This window comes from Maylandia zebra, linkage group LG3 (genome assembly GCF_041146795.1).
Source record: "Maylandia zebra isolate NMK-2024a linkage group LG3, Mzebra_GT3a, whole genome shotgun sequence".
Lineage (NCBI taxonomy): Eukaryota > Metazoa > Chordata > Actinopteri > Cichliformes > Cichlidae > Maylandia > Maylandia zebra.
Window position 1 is genome coordinate 51,444,266 of NC_135169.1, and position 15,230 is coordinate 51,459,495.

The window sequence follows — 15,230 nt, forward strand, 5'->3', positions numbered from 1 at the left end:
AACTCCAGGTACTTGCCACCTAATCACTTGAATCCATAAATTGAGACATTGTGCTGTGGCCAGCAGCTTACGGCCATACCACCCTGAGCATGCCCGACCACGTCTGATCTCGGAAGCTAAGCAGGGCTGGGCTTGGTTAGTACTTGGATGGGAGACTTCCTTGGAATACCTGGTTCTGTAAGCCTTTCATTTTCATGTCTTTGAACCGCTTTTGATCCAGAGAAGGGGTGTATTAAAAGACCAAAAGCAGCTGCCCATTAATGAGGGCACATTAACGACATTGCTTTTGGCTGTTTTCCAATGTCTTGTGCTGCTAGCTGATGCCACCTACACCACACCAGGGCCTGAGTGACCGGCTGGGGCCACTTACACCACATCAGGGCCTGTGGCTGCTGGCTGAGGCCACTTACACCACACCAGTGCCTGTGGCTCTTGCTCAGGCCACTTACACCACACCAGGGCCTGTGGCTGCTGGCTGAGGCCACTTACACCACATCAGGGCCTGTGGCTCTGGCTGAGGCCACTTACACCACACCAAGGCCTGTGGCTGCTGGCTGAGGCCACCTACACCACACCAGGGCCTTAGTTGCTATTGAGGCCAATTACACCACACCAGGGTCTGTGGCTCTTGCTCAGGCCACTTACACCACACAAGGGCCTGTGGCTGCTGGCTGAGGCCACCTACACCACACCAGGGCCTTAGTTGCTATTGAGGCCAATTACACCACACCAGGGCCTGTGGCTCTTGCTCAGGCCACTTACACCACACCAGGGCCTGTGGCTGCTGGCTGAGACCACTTACACCACACCAGGGCCTGTGGCTCTTGCTCAGGCCACTTACACCACACCAGGGCCTGTGGCTCTGGCTGAGGCCACTTACACCACACCAGGGCCTGTGGCTGCTGGCTGAGGCCACTTACACCACACCAGGGCCTGTGGCTGCTGGCTGAGGCCACTTACACCACACCAGGGCCTTTGGCTGCTGGCTGAGGCCACTTACACCACACCAGTGCCTGTTTCTTCTGGCTGAGGCCACTTACACCACACCAGGGCCTGTGGCTCTTGCTCAGGCCACTCACATCACACCAGGCCCTGCGCTTCTGGCCGAGGCCATCTTCACCAAACCAGGCCCTGTGCTGCTAGCTGTGGCCATGTACAACACACCAGGCCCTGTGCTGGTTCCTGAGGCCATCTTCAACAATCCAGGGCCTGTGCTGTTAGATAAATGCTAAACTGAGCCTTTGGGTTAGGGTATTATGCAAACATGCAGGTATGGTTAAAGGATTGTCTTCGTAACTTCAGGTACTTGCCACCTAATCAGTTGAATCCATAAATTGAGACATTGTGCTGGGGCCAGCAGCTTACGGCCATACCACCCTGAGCACGCCCGACCTCGTCTGATCTCGGAAGCTAAGCAGGGCTGGGCTTGGTTAGTACTTGGATGGGAGACTGCCTGGGAATACCTGGTGCTGTAAGCCTTTCATTTTCATGCCATTGAACCGCTTTTGATCCAGAGAAGGGGTGTATTAAAAGACCAAAAGCAGTTGCCCATTAATGAGGGCACATTAACGACATTGCTTTTGGCTGTTTTCCAATGTCTTGTGCTGCTAGCTGATGCCACCTACACCACACCAGGGCCTAAGTGACCGGCTGGGGCCACTTACACCACATCAGGGCCTGTGGCTGCTGGCTGAGGCCACTTACACCACACCAGGGCCTGTGGCTGCTGGCTGAGGCCACTTACACCACACCAGGGCCTGTGGCTGCTGGCTGAGGCCACCTACACCACACCAGGGCCTTAGTTGCTATTGAGGCCAATTACACCACACCAGGGTCTGTGGCTCTTGCTCAGGCCACTTACACCACACCAGGGCCTGTGGCTGCTGGCTGAGGCCACTTACACCACACCAGGGCATTAGTTGCTATTGAGGCCACTTACACCACACCAGGGCCTGTGGCTGCTGGCTGAGGCCACCTACACCACACCAGGGCATTAGTTGCTATTGAGGCCAATTACACCACACCAGGGTCTGTGGCTCTTGCTCAGGCCACTTACACCACACCAGGGCCTGTGGCACTGGCTGAGGCAACTTACACCACACCAGGACCTGTGGCTCTGGCTGAGGCCACTTACACCACACCAGGGCCTGTGGCTTCTGGCTGAGGCCACTTACACCACACCAGGGCCTGTGGCTCTTGCTCAGGCCACTTACACCACACCAGGGCCTGTGGCTGCTGGCTGAGGCCACTTACACCACACCAGGGCCTGTGGCTGCTGGCTGAGGCCACTTACACCACACCAGGGCCTGTGGCTGCTGGCTGAGGGCACTTACACCACACCAGGGCCTGTGGCTGCTGGCTGAGGGCACTTACACCACACCAGTGCCTGTGGCTTCTGGCTGAGGCCACTTACACCACACCAGGGCCTGTGGCTCTTGCTCAGGCCACTTACACCACACCAGGGCCTGTGGCTGCTGGCTGAGGGCACTTACACCACACCAGTGCCTGTGGCTGCTGGCTGAGGCCACATACACAACACCAGGGCCTTAGTTGCTATTGAGGCCAATTACACCACACCAGGGCCTGTGGCACTGGCTGAGGCCACTTACACCACACCAGGGCCTGTGGCTGCTGGCTGAGGCCACTTACACCACACAAGGGCCTGTGGCTGCTGGCTGAGGCCACCCACACCACACCAGGGCCTGTGGCTGCTGGCTGAGGCCACTTACACCACACCAGGGCCTGTGGCTCTTGCTCAGGCCACTCATATCACACCAGACCCTGTGCTTCTGGCCGAGGCCATCTTCACCAAACCTGGCCCTGTGCTGCTTGCTGTGGCCATGTACAACACACCAGGCCCTGTGCTGGTTCCTGAGGCCATCTTCAACAATCCAGGGCCTGTGCTGTTAGATAAATGCCAAACTGAGCCTTTGGGTTAGGGTATTATGCAAACATGCAGGTATGGTTATAGGATTGTCTTCGTAACTTCAGGTACTTGCCACCTAATCAGTTGAATCCATAAATTGAGACATTGTGCTGGGGCCAGCAGCTTACGGCCATACCACCCTGAGCACGCCCGACCTCGTCTGATTTCGGAAGCTAAGCAGGGCTGGACTTGGTTAGTACTTGGATGGGAGACTGCCTGGGAATACCTGGTGCTGTAAGCCTTTCATTTTCATGTCATTGAACCGCTTTTGATCCAGAGAAGGGGTGTATTAAAAGACCAAAAGCAGCTGCCCATTAATGAGGGCACATTAACGACACTGCTTTTGGCTGTTTTCCAATGTCTTGTGCTGCTAGCTGATGCCACCTACACCACACCAGGGCCTGAGTGACCGGCTGGGGCCACTTACACCACATCAGGGCCTGTGGCTCTGGCTGAGGCCACTTACACCACACCAGGGCCTGTGGCTCTGGCTGAGGCCACTTACACCACACCAGGGCCTTAGTTGCTATTGAGGCTACTTACACCACACCAGGGCCTGTGGCTGCTGGCTGAGGCCACATACACCACACCACGGCCTTATTTGCTTCTGAGGCCACTTACACCACACCAGGGCCTGTGGCTGCTGGCTGAGGCCACATACACCACACCAGGGCCTTAGTTGCTATTGAGGCCAATTACACCACACCAGGGCCTGTTGCTCTTGCTCAGGCCACTTACACCACACCAGGGCCTGTGGCTCTTGCTCAGGCCACTTACACCACACCAGGGCCTGAGTGACCGGCTGGGGCCACTTACACCACATCAGGGCCTGTGGTTGCTGGCTGAGGCCACTTACACCACACCAGGGCCTGTGGCTGCTGGCTGAGGCCACCTACACCACACCAGGGCATTAGTTGCTATTGAGGCCAATTACACCACACCAGGGTCTGTGGCTCTTGCTCAGGCCACTTACACCACACCAGGGCCTGTGGCTGCTGGATGAGGCGACTTACACCACACCAAGGCCTGTGGCTGCTGGATGAGGCCACTTACACCACACCAGGGCCTTAGTTGCTATTGAGGCCACTTACACCACACCAGGGCCTGTGGCTCTGGCTGAGGCCACTTACACCACACCACGGCCTTATTTGCTTCTGAGGCCACTTACACCACACCAGGGCCTGTGGCTCTGGCTGAGGCCACTTACACCACACCAGGGCCTTAGTTGCTATTGAGGCCAATTACACCACACCAGGGCCTTATTTGCTTCTGAGGCCACTTACACCACACCAGGGCCTGTGGCTCTTGCTCAGGCCACTTACACCACACCAGGGCCTGTGGCTCTTGCTCAGGCCACTTACTCCACACCAGGGCCTGTGGCTCTTGCTCAGGCCACTCATATCACACCAGGCCCTGTGCTTCTGGCCGAGGCCATCTTCACCAAACCAGGCCCTGTGCTGCTAGCTGTGACCATGTACAACACACCAGGCCCTGTTCTGGTTCCTGAGGCCATCTTCAACAATCCAGGGCCTGTGCTGTTGGATAAATGCTAAACTGAGCCTTTGGGTTAGGGTATTATGCAAACATGCAGGTATGGTTATAGGATTGTCTTCGTAACTCCAGGTACTTGCCACCTAATCACTTGAATCCATAAATTGAGACATTGTGCTGTGGCCAGCAGCTTACGGCCATACCACCCTGAGCATGCCCGACCACGTCTGATCTCGGAAGCTAAGCAGGGCTGGGCTTGGTTAGTACTTGGATGGGAGACTTCCTTGGAATACCTGGTTCTGTAAGCCTTTCATTTTCATGTCTTTGAACCGCTTTTGATCCAGAGAAGGGGTGTATTAAAAGACCAAAAGCAGCTGCCCATTAATGAGGGCACATTAACGACATTGCTTTTGGCTGTTTTCCAATGTCTTGTGCTGCTAGCTGATGCCACCTACACCACACCAGGGCCTGAGTGACCGGCTGGGGCCACTTACACCACATCAGGGCCTGTGGCTGCTGGCTGAGGCCACTTACACCACACCAGTGCCTGTGGCTCTTGCTCAGGCCACTTACACCACACCAGGGCCTGTGGCTGCTGGCTGAGGCCACTTACACCACATCAGGGCCTGTGGCTCTGGCTGAGGCCACTTACACCACACCAAGGCCTGTGGCTGCTGGCTGAGGCCACCTACACCACACCAGGGCCTTAGTTGCTATTGAGGCCAATTACACCACACCAGGGTCTGTGGCTCTTGCTCAGGCCACTTACACCACACAAGGGCCTGTGGCTGCTGGCTGAGGCCACCTACACCACACCAGGGCCTTAGTTGCTATTGAGGCCAATTACACCACACCAGGGCCTGTGGCTCTTGCTCAGGCCACTTACACCACACCAGGGCCTGTGGCTGCTGGCTGAGACCACTTACACCACACCAGGGCCTGTGGCTCTTGCTCAGGCCACTTACACCACACCAGGGCCTGTGGCTCTGGCTGAGGCCACTTACACCACACCAGGGCCTGTGGCTGCTGGCTGAGGCCACTTACACCACACCAGGGCCTGTGGCTGCTGGCTGAGGCCACTTACACCACACCAGGGCCTTTGGCTGCTGGCTGAGGCCACTTACACCACACCAGTGCCTGTTTCTTCTGGCTGAGGCCACTTACACCACACCAGGGCCTGTGGCTCTTGCTCAGGCCACTCACATCACACCAGGCCCTGCGCTTCTGGCCGAGGCCATCTTCACCAAACCAGGCCCTGTGCTGCTAGCTGTGGCCATGTACAACACACCAGGCCCTGTGCTGGTTCCTGAGGCCATCTTCAACAATCCAGGGCCTGTGCTGTTAGATAAATGCTAAACTGAGCCTTTGGGTTAGGGTATTATGCAAACATGCAGGTATGGTTAAAGGATTGTCTTCGTAACTTCAGGTACTTGCCACCTAATCAGTTGAATCCATAAATTGAGACATTGTGCTGGGGCCAGCAGCTTACGGCCATACCACCCTGAGCACGCCCGACCTCGTCTGATCTCGGAAGCTAAGCAGGGCTGGGCTTGGTTAGTACTTGGATGGGAGACTGCCTGGGAATACCTGGTGCTGTAAGCCTTTCATTTTCATGCCATTGAACCGCTTTTGATCCAGAGAAGGGGTGTATTAAAAGACCAAAAGCAGTTGCCCATTAATGAGGGCACATTAACGACATTGCTTTTGGCTGTTTTCCAATGTCTTGTGCTGCTAGCTGATGCCACCTACACCACACCAGGGCCTAAGTGACCGGCTGGGGCCACTTACACCACATCAGGGCCTGTGGCTGCTGGCTGAGGCCACTTACACCACACCAGGGCCTGTGGCTGCTGGCTGAGGCCACTTACACCACACCAGGGCCTGTGGCTGCTGGCTGAGGCCACCTACACCACACCAGGGCCTTAGTTGCTATTGAGGCCAATTACACCACACCAGGGTCTGTGGCTCTTGCTCAGGCCACTTACACCACACCAGGGCCTGTGGCTGCTGGCTGAGGCCACTTACACCACACCAGGGCATTAGTTGCTATTGAGGCCACTTACACCACACCAGGGCCTGTGGCTGCTGGCTGAGGCCACCTACACCACACCAGGGCATTAGTTGCTATTGAGGCCAATTACACCACACCAGGGTCTGTGGCTCTTGCTCAGGCCACTTACACCACACCAGGGCCTGTGGCACTGGCTGAGGCCACTTACACCACACCAGGACCTGTGGCTCTGGCTGAGGCCACTTACACCACACCAGGGCCTGTGGCTGCTGGCTGAGGCCACTTACACCACACCAGGGCCTGTGGCTTCTGGCTGAGGCCACTTACACCACACCAGGGCCTGTGGCTCTTGCTCAGGCCACTTACACCACACCAGGGCCTGTGGCTGCTGGCTGAGGCCACTTACACCACACCAGGGCCTGTGGCTGCTGGCTGAGGCCACTTACACCACACCAGGGCCTGTGGCTGCTGGCTGAGGGCACTTACACCACACCAGTGCCTGTAGCTGCTGGCTGAGGCCACTTACACCACACCAGGGCATTAGTTGCTATTGAGGCCCCTTACACCACACCAGGGCCTGTGGCTGCTGGCTGAGGCCACTTACACCACACCAGGGCCTGTGGCTGCTGGCTGAGGCCACTTACACCACACCAGGGCCTGTGGCTCTTGCTCAGGCCACTTACACCACACCAGGGCCTGTGGCTGCTGGCTGAGGCCACTTACACCACACCAGGGCCTGTGGCTGCTGGCTGAGGCCACTTACACCACACCAGGGCCTGTGGCTGCTGGCTGAGGGCACTTACACCACACCAGGGCCTGTGGCTGCTGGCTGAGGCCACTTACACCACACCAGGGCCTGTGGCTGCTGGCTGAGGGCACTTACACCACACCAGTGCCTGTGGCTGCTGGCTGAGGCCACCTACACCACACCAGGGCATTAGTTGCTATTGAGGCCAATTACACCACACCAGGGTCTGTGACTCTTGCTCAGGCCACTTACACCACACCAGGGCCTGTGGCACTGGCTGAGGCCACTTACACCACACCAGGGCCTGTGGCTGCTGGCTGAGGCCACTTACACCACACCAGGGCCTGTGGCTGCTGGCTGAGGTCACTTACACCACACCAGGGCCTGTGGCTGCTGGCTGAGGGCACTTACACCACACCAGTGCCTGTGGCTTCTAGCTGAGGCCACTTACACCACACCAGGGCCTGTGGCTGCTGGCTGAGGCCACTTACACCACACCAGGGCCTGTGGCTGCTGGCTGAGGCCACTTACACCACACCAGGGCCTGTGGCTGCTGGCTGAGGCCACTTACACCACACCAGGGCCTGTGGCTGCTGGCTGAGGCCACTTACACCACACCAGGGCCTGTGGCTGCTGGCTGAGGCCACTTACACCACACCAGGGCCTGTGGCTGCTGGCTGAGGCCACCTACACCACACCAGGGCCTTAGTTGCTATTGAGGCCAATTACACCACACCAGGGTCTGTGGCTCTTGGTCAGGCCACTTACACCACACCAGGGCCTGTGGCTGCTGGCTGAGGCCACTTACACCACATCAGGGCATTAGTTGCTATTGAGGCCCCTTACACCACACCAGGGCCTGTGGCTGCTGGCTGAGGCCACCTACACCACACCAGGGCATTAGTTGCTATTGAGGCCAATTACACCACACCAGGGTCTGTGGCTCTTGCTCAGGCCACTTACACCACACCAGGGCCTGTGGCACTGGCTGAGGCCACTTACACCACACCAGGGCCTGTGGCTGCTGGCTGTGGCCATGTACACCACACCAGGGCCTGTGGCTGCTGGCTGAGGCCACATACACCACACCAGGGCCTTAGTTGCTATTGAGGCCAATTACACCACACCAGGGCCTGTGGCACTGGCTGAGGCCACTTACACCACACCAGGGCCTGTGGCTGCTGGCTGAGGCCACTTACACCACACCAGGGCCTGTGGCTGCTGGCTGAGGCCACTTACACCACACCAGGGCCTGTGGCTCTGGCTCAGGCCACTCATATCACACCAGACCCTGTGCTTCTGGCCGAGGCCATCTTCACCAAACCAGGCCCTGTGCTGCTAGCTGTGGCCATGTACAACACACCAGGCCCTGTTCTGGTTCCTGAGGCCATCTTCAACAATCCAGGGCCTGTGCTGTTGGATAAATGCTAAACTGAGCCTTTGGGTTAGGGTATTATGCAAACATGCAGGTATGGTTATAGGATTGTCTTCGTAACTTCAGGTACTTGCCACCTAATCACTTGAATCCATAAATTGAGACATTGTGCTGGGGCCAGCAGCTTACGGCCATACCACCCTGAGCACGCCCGACCTCGTCTGATCTCGGAAGCTAAGCAGGGCTGGGCTTGGTTAGTACTTGGATGGGAGACTTCCTTGGAATACCTGGTGCTGTAAGACTTTCATTTTCATGTCATTGAATCGCTTTTGATCCAGAGAAGGGGTGTATTAAAAGACCAAAAGCAGCTGCCCATTAATGAGGGCACATTAACGACATTGCTTTTGGCTCTTTTCCAATGTCTTGTGCTGCTAGCTGATGCCACCTACACCACACCAGGGCCTGAGTGACCGGCTGGGGCCACTTACACCACATCAGGGCCTGTGGCTCTGGCTGAGGCCACTTACACCACACCAGGGCCTGTTGCTGCTGGCTGAGGCCACCTACACCACACCAGGGCCTTAGTTGCTATTGAGGCCAATTACACCACACCAGGGTCTGTAGCTCTTGCTCAGGCCACTTACACCACACCAGGGCCTGTGGCTGCTGGCTGAGGCCACTTACACCACACCAGGGCCTGTGGCTGCTGGCTGAGGCCACTTACACCACACCAGGGCCTGTGGCTGCTGGCTGAGGCCACTTACACCACACAAGGGCCTGTGGCTGCTGGCTGAGGCCACCTACACCACACCAGGGCCTGTGGCTTCTGGCTGAGGCCACTTACACCACACCAGGGCCTGTGGCTCTTGCTCAGGCCACTCATATCACACCAGACCCTGTGCTTCTGGCCAAGGCCATCTTCACCAAACCTGGCCCAGTGCTGCTTGCTGTGGCCATGTACAAGACACAAGGCCCTGTGCTGCTGGCTGAGGCCACTTACACCACACCAGGGCCTTATTTACTTCTGAGGCCACTTACACCACACCAGGGCCTGTGGCTGCTGGCTGAGGCCACATACACAACACCAGGGCCTTAGTTCCTATTGAGGCCAATTACACCACACCAGGGCCTGTGGCACTGGCTGAGGCCACTTACACCACACCAGGGCCTGTGGCTGCTGGCTGAGGCCACTTACACCACACCAGGGCCTGTGGCTCTTGCTCAGGCCACTCATATCACACCAGACCCTGCGCTTCTGGCCGAGGCCATCTTCACCAAACCTGGCCCTGTGCTGCTTGCTGTGGCCATGTACAACACACCAGGCCCTGTGCTGGTTCCAGAGGCCATCTTCAACAATCCAGGGCCTGTGCTGTTAGATAAATGCCAAACTGAGCCTTTGGGTTAGGGTATTATGCAAACATGCAGGTATGGTTATAGGATTGTCTTCGTAACTTCAGGTACTTGCCACCTAATCAGTTGAATCCATAAATTGAGACATTGTGCTGGGGCCAGCAGCTTACGGCCATACCACCCTGAGCACGCCCGACCTCGTCTGATGTCGGAAGCTAAGCAGGGCTGGGCTTGGTTAGTACTTGGATGGGAGACTGCCTGGGAATACCTGGTGCTGTAAGCCTTTCATTTTCATGTCATTGAACCGCTTTTGATCCAGAGAAGGGGTGTATTAAAAGACCAAAAGCAGCTGCCCATTAATGAGGGCACATTAACGACATTTCTTTTGGCTGTTTTCCAATGTCTTGTGCTGCTAGCTGATGCCACCTACACCACACCAGGGCCTGAGTGACCGGCTGGGGCCACTTACACCACATCAGGGCCTGTGGCTCTGGCTGAGGCCACTTACACCACACCAGGGCCTGTGGCTGCTGGCTGAGGCCACTTACACCACACCAGGGCCTTAGTTGCTATTGAGGCCAATTACACCACACCAGGGTCTGTGGCTCTTGCTCAGGCCACTTACACCACACCAGGGCCTGTGGCTGCTGGCTGAGGCCACTTACACCACACCAGGGCCTGTGGCTGCTGGCTGAGGCCACTTACACCACACAAGGGCCTGTGGCTGCTGGCTGAGGCCACCTACACCACACCAGGGCCTGTGGCTTCTGGCTGAGGCCACTTACACCACACCAGTGACTGTGGCTTCTGACTGAGGCCACTTACACCACACCAGGGCCTGTGGCTGCTGGCTGAGGCCACCTACACCACACCAGGGCCTTAGTTGCTATTGAGGCCAATTACACCACACCAGGGTCTGTGGCTCTTGCTCAGGCCACTTACACCACACCAGGGCCTGTGGCTGCTGGCTGAGGCCACTTACACCACACCAGGGCATTAGTTGCTATTGAGGCCAATTACACCACACCAGGGTCTGTGGCTCTTGCTCAGGCCACTTACACCACACCAGGGCCTGTGGCACTGGCTGAGGCCACTTACACCACACCAGGGCCTGTGGCTCTGGCTGAGGCCACTTACACCACACCAGGGCCTTACTTGCTATTGAGGCCACTTACACCACACCAGGGCCTTATTTGCTTCTGAGGCCACTTACACCACACCAGGGCCTGTGGCTGCTGGCTGAGGCCACATACACCACACCAGGGCCTTAGTTGCTATTGAGGCCAATTACACCACACCAGGGCCTGTGGCACTGGCTGAGGCCACTTACACCACATCAGGGCCTGTGGCTGCTGGCTGAGGCCACTTACACCACACCACGGCCTTATTTGCTTCTGAGGCCACTTACACCACACCAGGGCCTGTGGCTGCTGGCTGAGGCCACATACACCACACCAGGGCCTTAGTTGCTATTGAGGCCAATTACACCACACCAGGGCCTGTGGCACTGGCTGAGGCCACTTACACCACATCAGGGCCTGTGGCTGCTGGCTGAGGCCACTTACACCACACCAGGGTCTGTGGCTGCTGGCTGAGGCCACTTACACCACACCAGGGCCTGTGGCTGCTGGCTGAGGCCACCTACACCACACCAGGGCCTTAGTTGCTATTGAGGCCAAATACACCACACCAGGGTCTGTGGCTCTTGGTCAGGCCACTTACACCACACCAGGGCCTGTGGCTGCTGGCTGAGGCCACTTACACCACATCAGGGCATTAGTTGCTATTGAGGCCACTTACACCACACCAGGGCCTGTGGCTGCTGGCTGAGGCCACCTACACCACACCAGGGCATTAGTTGCTATTGAGGCCAATTACACCACACCAGGGTCTGTGGCTCTTGCACAGGCCACTTACACCACACCAGGGCCTGTGGCACTGGCTGAGGCCACTTACACCACACCAGGGCCTGTGGCTGCTGGCTGAGGCCACTTACACCACACCAGGGCCTGTGGCTGCTGGCTGAGGCCACTTACACCACACCAGGGCCTGTGGCTCTGGCTCAGGCCACTCATATCACACCAGACCCTGTGCTTCTGGCCGAGGCCATCTTCACCCAACCAGGCCCTGTGCTGCTAGCTGTGGCCATGTACAACACACCAGGCCCTGTGCTGGTTCCAGAGGCCATCTTCAACAATCCAGGGCCTGTGCTGTTGGATAAATGCCAAACTGAGCCTTTGGGTTAGGGTATTATGCAAACATGCAGTTATGGTTATAGGATTGTCTTCGTAACTTCAGGTACTTGCCACCTAATCACTTGAATCCATAAATTGAGACATTGTGCTGGGGCCAGCAGCTTACGCCCATACCACCCTGAGCACCCCCGACCTCGTCTGATCTCGGAAGCTAAGCAGGGCTGGGCTTGGTTAGTACTTGGATGGGAGACTGCCTGGGAATACCTGGTGCTGTAAGCCTTTCATTTTCATGTCATTGAACTGCTTTTGATCCAGAGAAGGGGTGTATTAAAAGACCAAAAGCAGCTGCCCATTAATGAGGGCACATTAACGACACTGCTTTTGGCTGTTTTCCAATGTCTTGTGCTGCTAGCTGATGCCACCTACACCACACCAGGGCCTGAGTGACCGGCTGGGGCCACTTACACCACATCAGGGCCTGTGGCTCTGGCTGAGGCCACTTACACCACACCAGGGCCTGTGGCTGCTGGATGAGGCGACTTACACCACACCAAGGCCTGTGGCTGCTGGCTGAGGCCACCTACACCACACCAGGGCCTGAGTGACCGGCTGCGGCCACTTACACCACATCAGGGCCTGTGGCTGCTGGCTGAGGCCACTTACACCACACCAGGGCATTAGTTGCTATTGAGGCCAATTACACCACACCAGGGCCTCTGGCACTGGCTGAGGCCACTTACACCACACCAGGGCCTTAGTTGCTATTGAGGCCACTTACACCACACCAGGGCCTGTGGCTGCTGGCTGTGGCCATGTACACCACATAAGGGCCTGTGGCTGCTGGCTGAGGCCACTTACACCACACCAGGGCCTGTGGCTCTGGCTGAGGCCACTTACACCACACCAGGGCCTGTGGCTGCTGGCTGAGGCCACTTACACCACACCAGGGCCTGTGGCACTGGCTGAGGCCACTTACACCACACCAGGGCCTGTGGCTGCTGGCTGAGGCCACTTACACCACACCAGGGCCTGTGGCTGCTGGCTGAGGCCACTTACACCACACCAGGGCCTGTGGCTCTGGCTCAGGCCACTCATATCACACCAGACCCTGTGCTTCTGGCCGAGGCCATCTTCACCCAACCAGGCCCTGTGCTGCTAGCTGTGGCCATGTACAACACACCAGGCCCTGTGCTGGTTCCAGAGGCCATCTTCAACAATCCAGGGCCTGTGCTGTTGGATAAATGCCAAACTGAGCCTTTGGGTTAGGGTATTATGCAAACATGCAGTTATGGTTATAGGATTGTCTTCGTAACTTCAGGTACTTGCCACCTAATCACTTGAATCCATAAATTGAGACATTGTGCTGGGGCCAGCAGCTTACGGCCATACCACCCTGAGCACGCCCGACCTCGTCTGATCTCGGAAGCTAAGCAGGGCTGGGCTTGGTTAGTACTTGGATGGGAGACTGCCTGGGAATACCTGGTGCTGTAAGCCTTTCATTTTCATGTCATTGAACTGCTTTTGATCCAGAGAAGGGGTGTATTAAAAGACCAAAAGCAGCTGCCCATTAATGAGGGCACATTAACGACACTGCTTTTGGCTGTTTTCCAATGTCTTGTGCTGCTAGCTGATGCCACCTACACCACACCAGGGCCTGAGTGACCGGCTGGGGCCACTTACACCACACCAGGGCCTGTATTTGCTGGATGAGGCGACTTACACCACACCAAGGCCTGTGGCTGCTGGCTGAGGCCACCTACACCACACCAGGGCCTGAGTGACCGGCTGCGGCCACTTACACCACATCAGGGCCTGTGGCTGCTGGCTGAGGCCACTTACACCACACCAGGGCCTGTGGCTGCTGGCTGAGGCCACTTACACCACTCCAGGGCATTAGTTGCTATTGAGGCCAATTACACCACACCAGGGCCTGTGGCTCTGGCTGAGGCCACTTACACCACACCAGGGCCTGTGGCTGCTGGATGAGGCGACTTACACCACACCAAGGCCTGTGGCTGCTGGCTGAGGCCACTTACACCACACCAGGGCCTTAGTTGCTATTGAGGCCACTTACACCACACCAGGGCCTGTGGCTGCTGGCTGAGGCCACATACACCACACCACGGCCTTATTTGCTTCTGAGGCCACTTACACCACACCAGGGCCTGTGGCTGCTGGCTGAGGCCACTTACACCACACCAGGGCCTGTGGCTGCTGGCTGAGGCCACCTACACCACACCAGGGCCTTAGTTGCTATTGAGGCCAATTACCCCACACCAGGGTCTGTGGCTCTTGCTCAGGCCACTTACACCACACCAGGGCCTGTTGCTGCTGGCTGAGGCCACTTACACCACACCAGGGCATTAGTTGCTATTGAGGCCAATTACACCACACCAGGGTCTGTGGCTCTTGCTCAGGCCACTTACACCACACCAGGGCCTGTGGCACTGGCTGAGGCCACTTACACCACACCAGGGCCTGTGGCTCTGGCTGAGGCCACTTACACCACACCATGGCCTGTGGCTCTGGCTGAGGCCACTTACACCACACCACGGCCTTATTTTCTTCTGAGGCCACTTGCACCACACCAGGGCCTGTGGCTCTGGCTGAGGCCACTTACACCACACCAGGGCCTTAGTTGCTATTGAGGCCAATTACACCACACCAGGGCCTGTGGCTCTTGCTCAGGCCACTCATATCACACCAGGGCCTGTGCTTCTGGCCGAGGCCATCTTCACCAAACCAGGCCCTGTGCTGCTAGCTGTGGCCATGTACAACACACCAGGCCCTGTTCTGGTTCCTGAGGCCATCTTCAACAATCCAGGGCCTGTGCTGTTGAATAAATGCTAAACTGAGCCTTTGGGTTAGGGTATTATGCAAACATGCAGGTATGGTTATAGGATTGTCTTCGTAACTTCAGGTACTTGCCACCTAATCACTTGAATCCATAAATTGAGACATTGTGCTCGGGCCAGCAGCTTACGGCCATACCACCCTGAGCACGCCCGACCTCGTCTGATCTCGGAAGCTAAGCAGGGCTGGGCTTGGTTAGTACTTGGATGGGAGACTTCCTTGGAATACCTGGTGCTGTAAGCCTTTCTTTTTCATGTCATTGAACCGCTTTTGATCCAGAG

At 57.2% G+C, this 15,230-nt stretch overlaps 8 non-coding genes and 2 pseudogenes across 8 annotated transcripts; all 10 read left to right on the plus strand.

Annotated features, from left to right (window-relative positions):
* The first annotated feature begins 65 nt into the window (after nt 1–65).
* LOC143417534 (5S ribosomal RNA) lies at nt 66–184 on the plus strand (annotated as a pseudogene).
* Nucleotides 185–1,359: 1,175 nt separating this feature from the next.
* On the plus strand, nt 1,360–1,478 carry LOC143417661 (5S ribosomal RNA). The gene has a single exon (XR_013097807.1). It is a non-coding gene; the product is annotated as a 5S ribosomal RNA (ribosomal RNA).
* Nucleotides 1,479–3,048: 1,570 nt separating this feature from the next.
* On the plus strand, nt 3,049–3,167 carry LOC143417431 (5S ribosomal RNA). The gene has a single exon (XR_013097652.1). It is a non-coding gene; the product is annotated as a 5S ribosomal RNA (ribosomal RNA).
* A 1,439-nt stretch (nt 3,168–4,606) lies between these two features.
* On the plus strand, nt 4,607–4,725 carry LOC143417535 (5S ribosomal RNA; annotated as a pseudogene).
* Nucleotides 4,726–5,900: 1,175 nt separating this feature from the next.
* Nucleotides 5,901–6,019, plus strand: LOC143417662 (5S ribosomal RNA). Its single transcript, XR_013097808.1, has one exon. It is a non-coding gene; the product is annotated as a 5S ribosomal RNA (ribosomal RNA).
* A 2,715-nt stretch (nt 6,020–8,734) lies between these two features.
* LOC143417432 (5S ribosomal RNA) lies at nt 8,735–8,853 on the plus strand. The gene has a single exon (XR_013097653.1). It is a non-coding gene; the product is annotated as a 5S ribosomal RNA (ribosomal RNA).
* Nucleotides 8,854–10,065: 1,212 nt separating this feature from the next.
* LOC143417397 (5S ribosomal RNA) lies at nt 10,066–10,184 on the plus strand. Its single transcript, XR_013097618.1, has one exon. It is a non-coding gene; the product is annotated as a 5S ribosomal RNA (ribosomal RNA).
* Nucleotides 10,185–12,256: 2,072 nt separating this feature from the next.
* On the plus strand, nt 12,257–12,375 carry LOC143417449 (5S ribosomal RNA). The gene has a single exon (XR_013097670.1). It is a non-coding gene; the product is annotated as a 5S ribosomal RNA (ribosomal RNA).
* A 1,096-nt stretch (nt 12,376–13,471) lies between these two features.
* Nucleotides 13,472–13,590, plus strand: LOC143417663 (5S ribosomal RNA). Its single transcript, XR_013097809.1, has one exon. It is a non-coding gene; the product is annotated as a 5S ribosomal RNA (ribosomal RNA).
* A 1,483-nt stretch (nt 13,591–15,073) lies between these two features.
* Nucleotides 15,074–15,192, plus strand: LOC143417961 (5S ribosomal RNA). The gene has a single exon (XR_013098109.1). It is a non-coding gene; the product is annotated as a 5S ribosomal RNA (ribosomal RNA).
* The last annotated feature ends 38 nt before the right edge of the window (nt 15,193–15,230 follow it).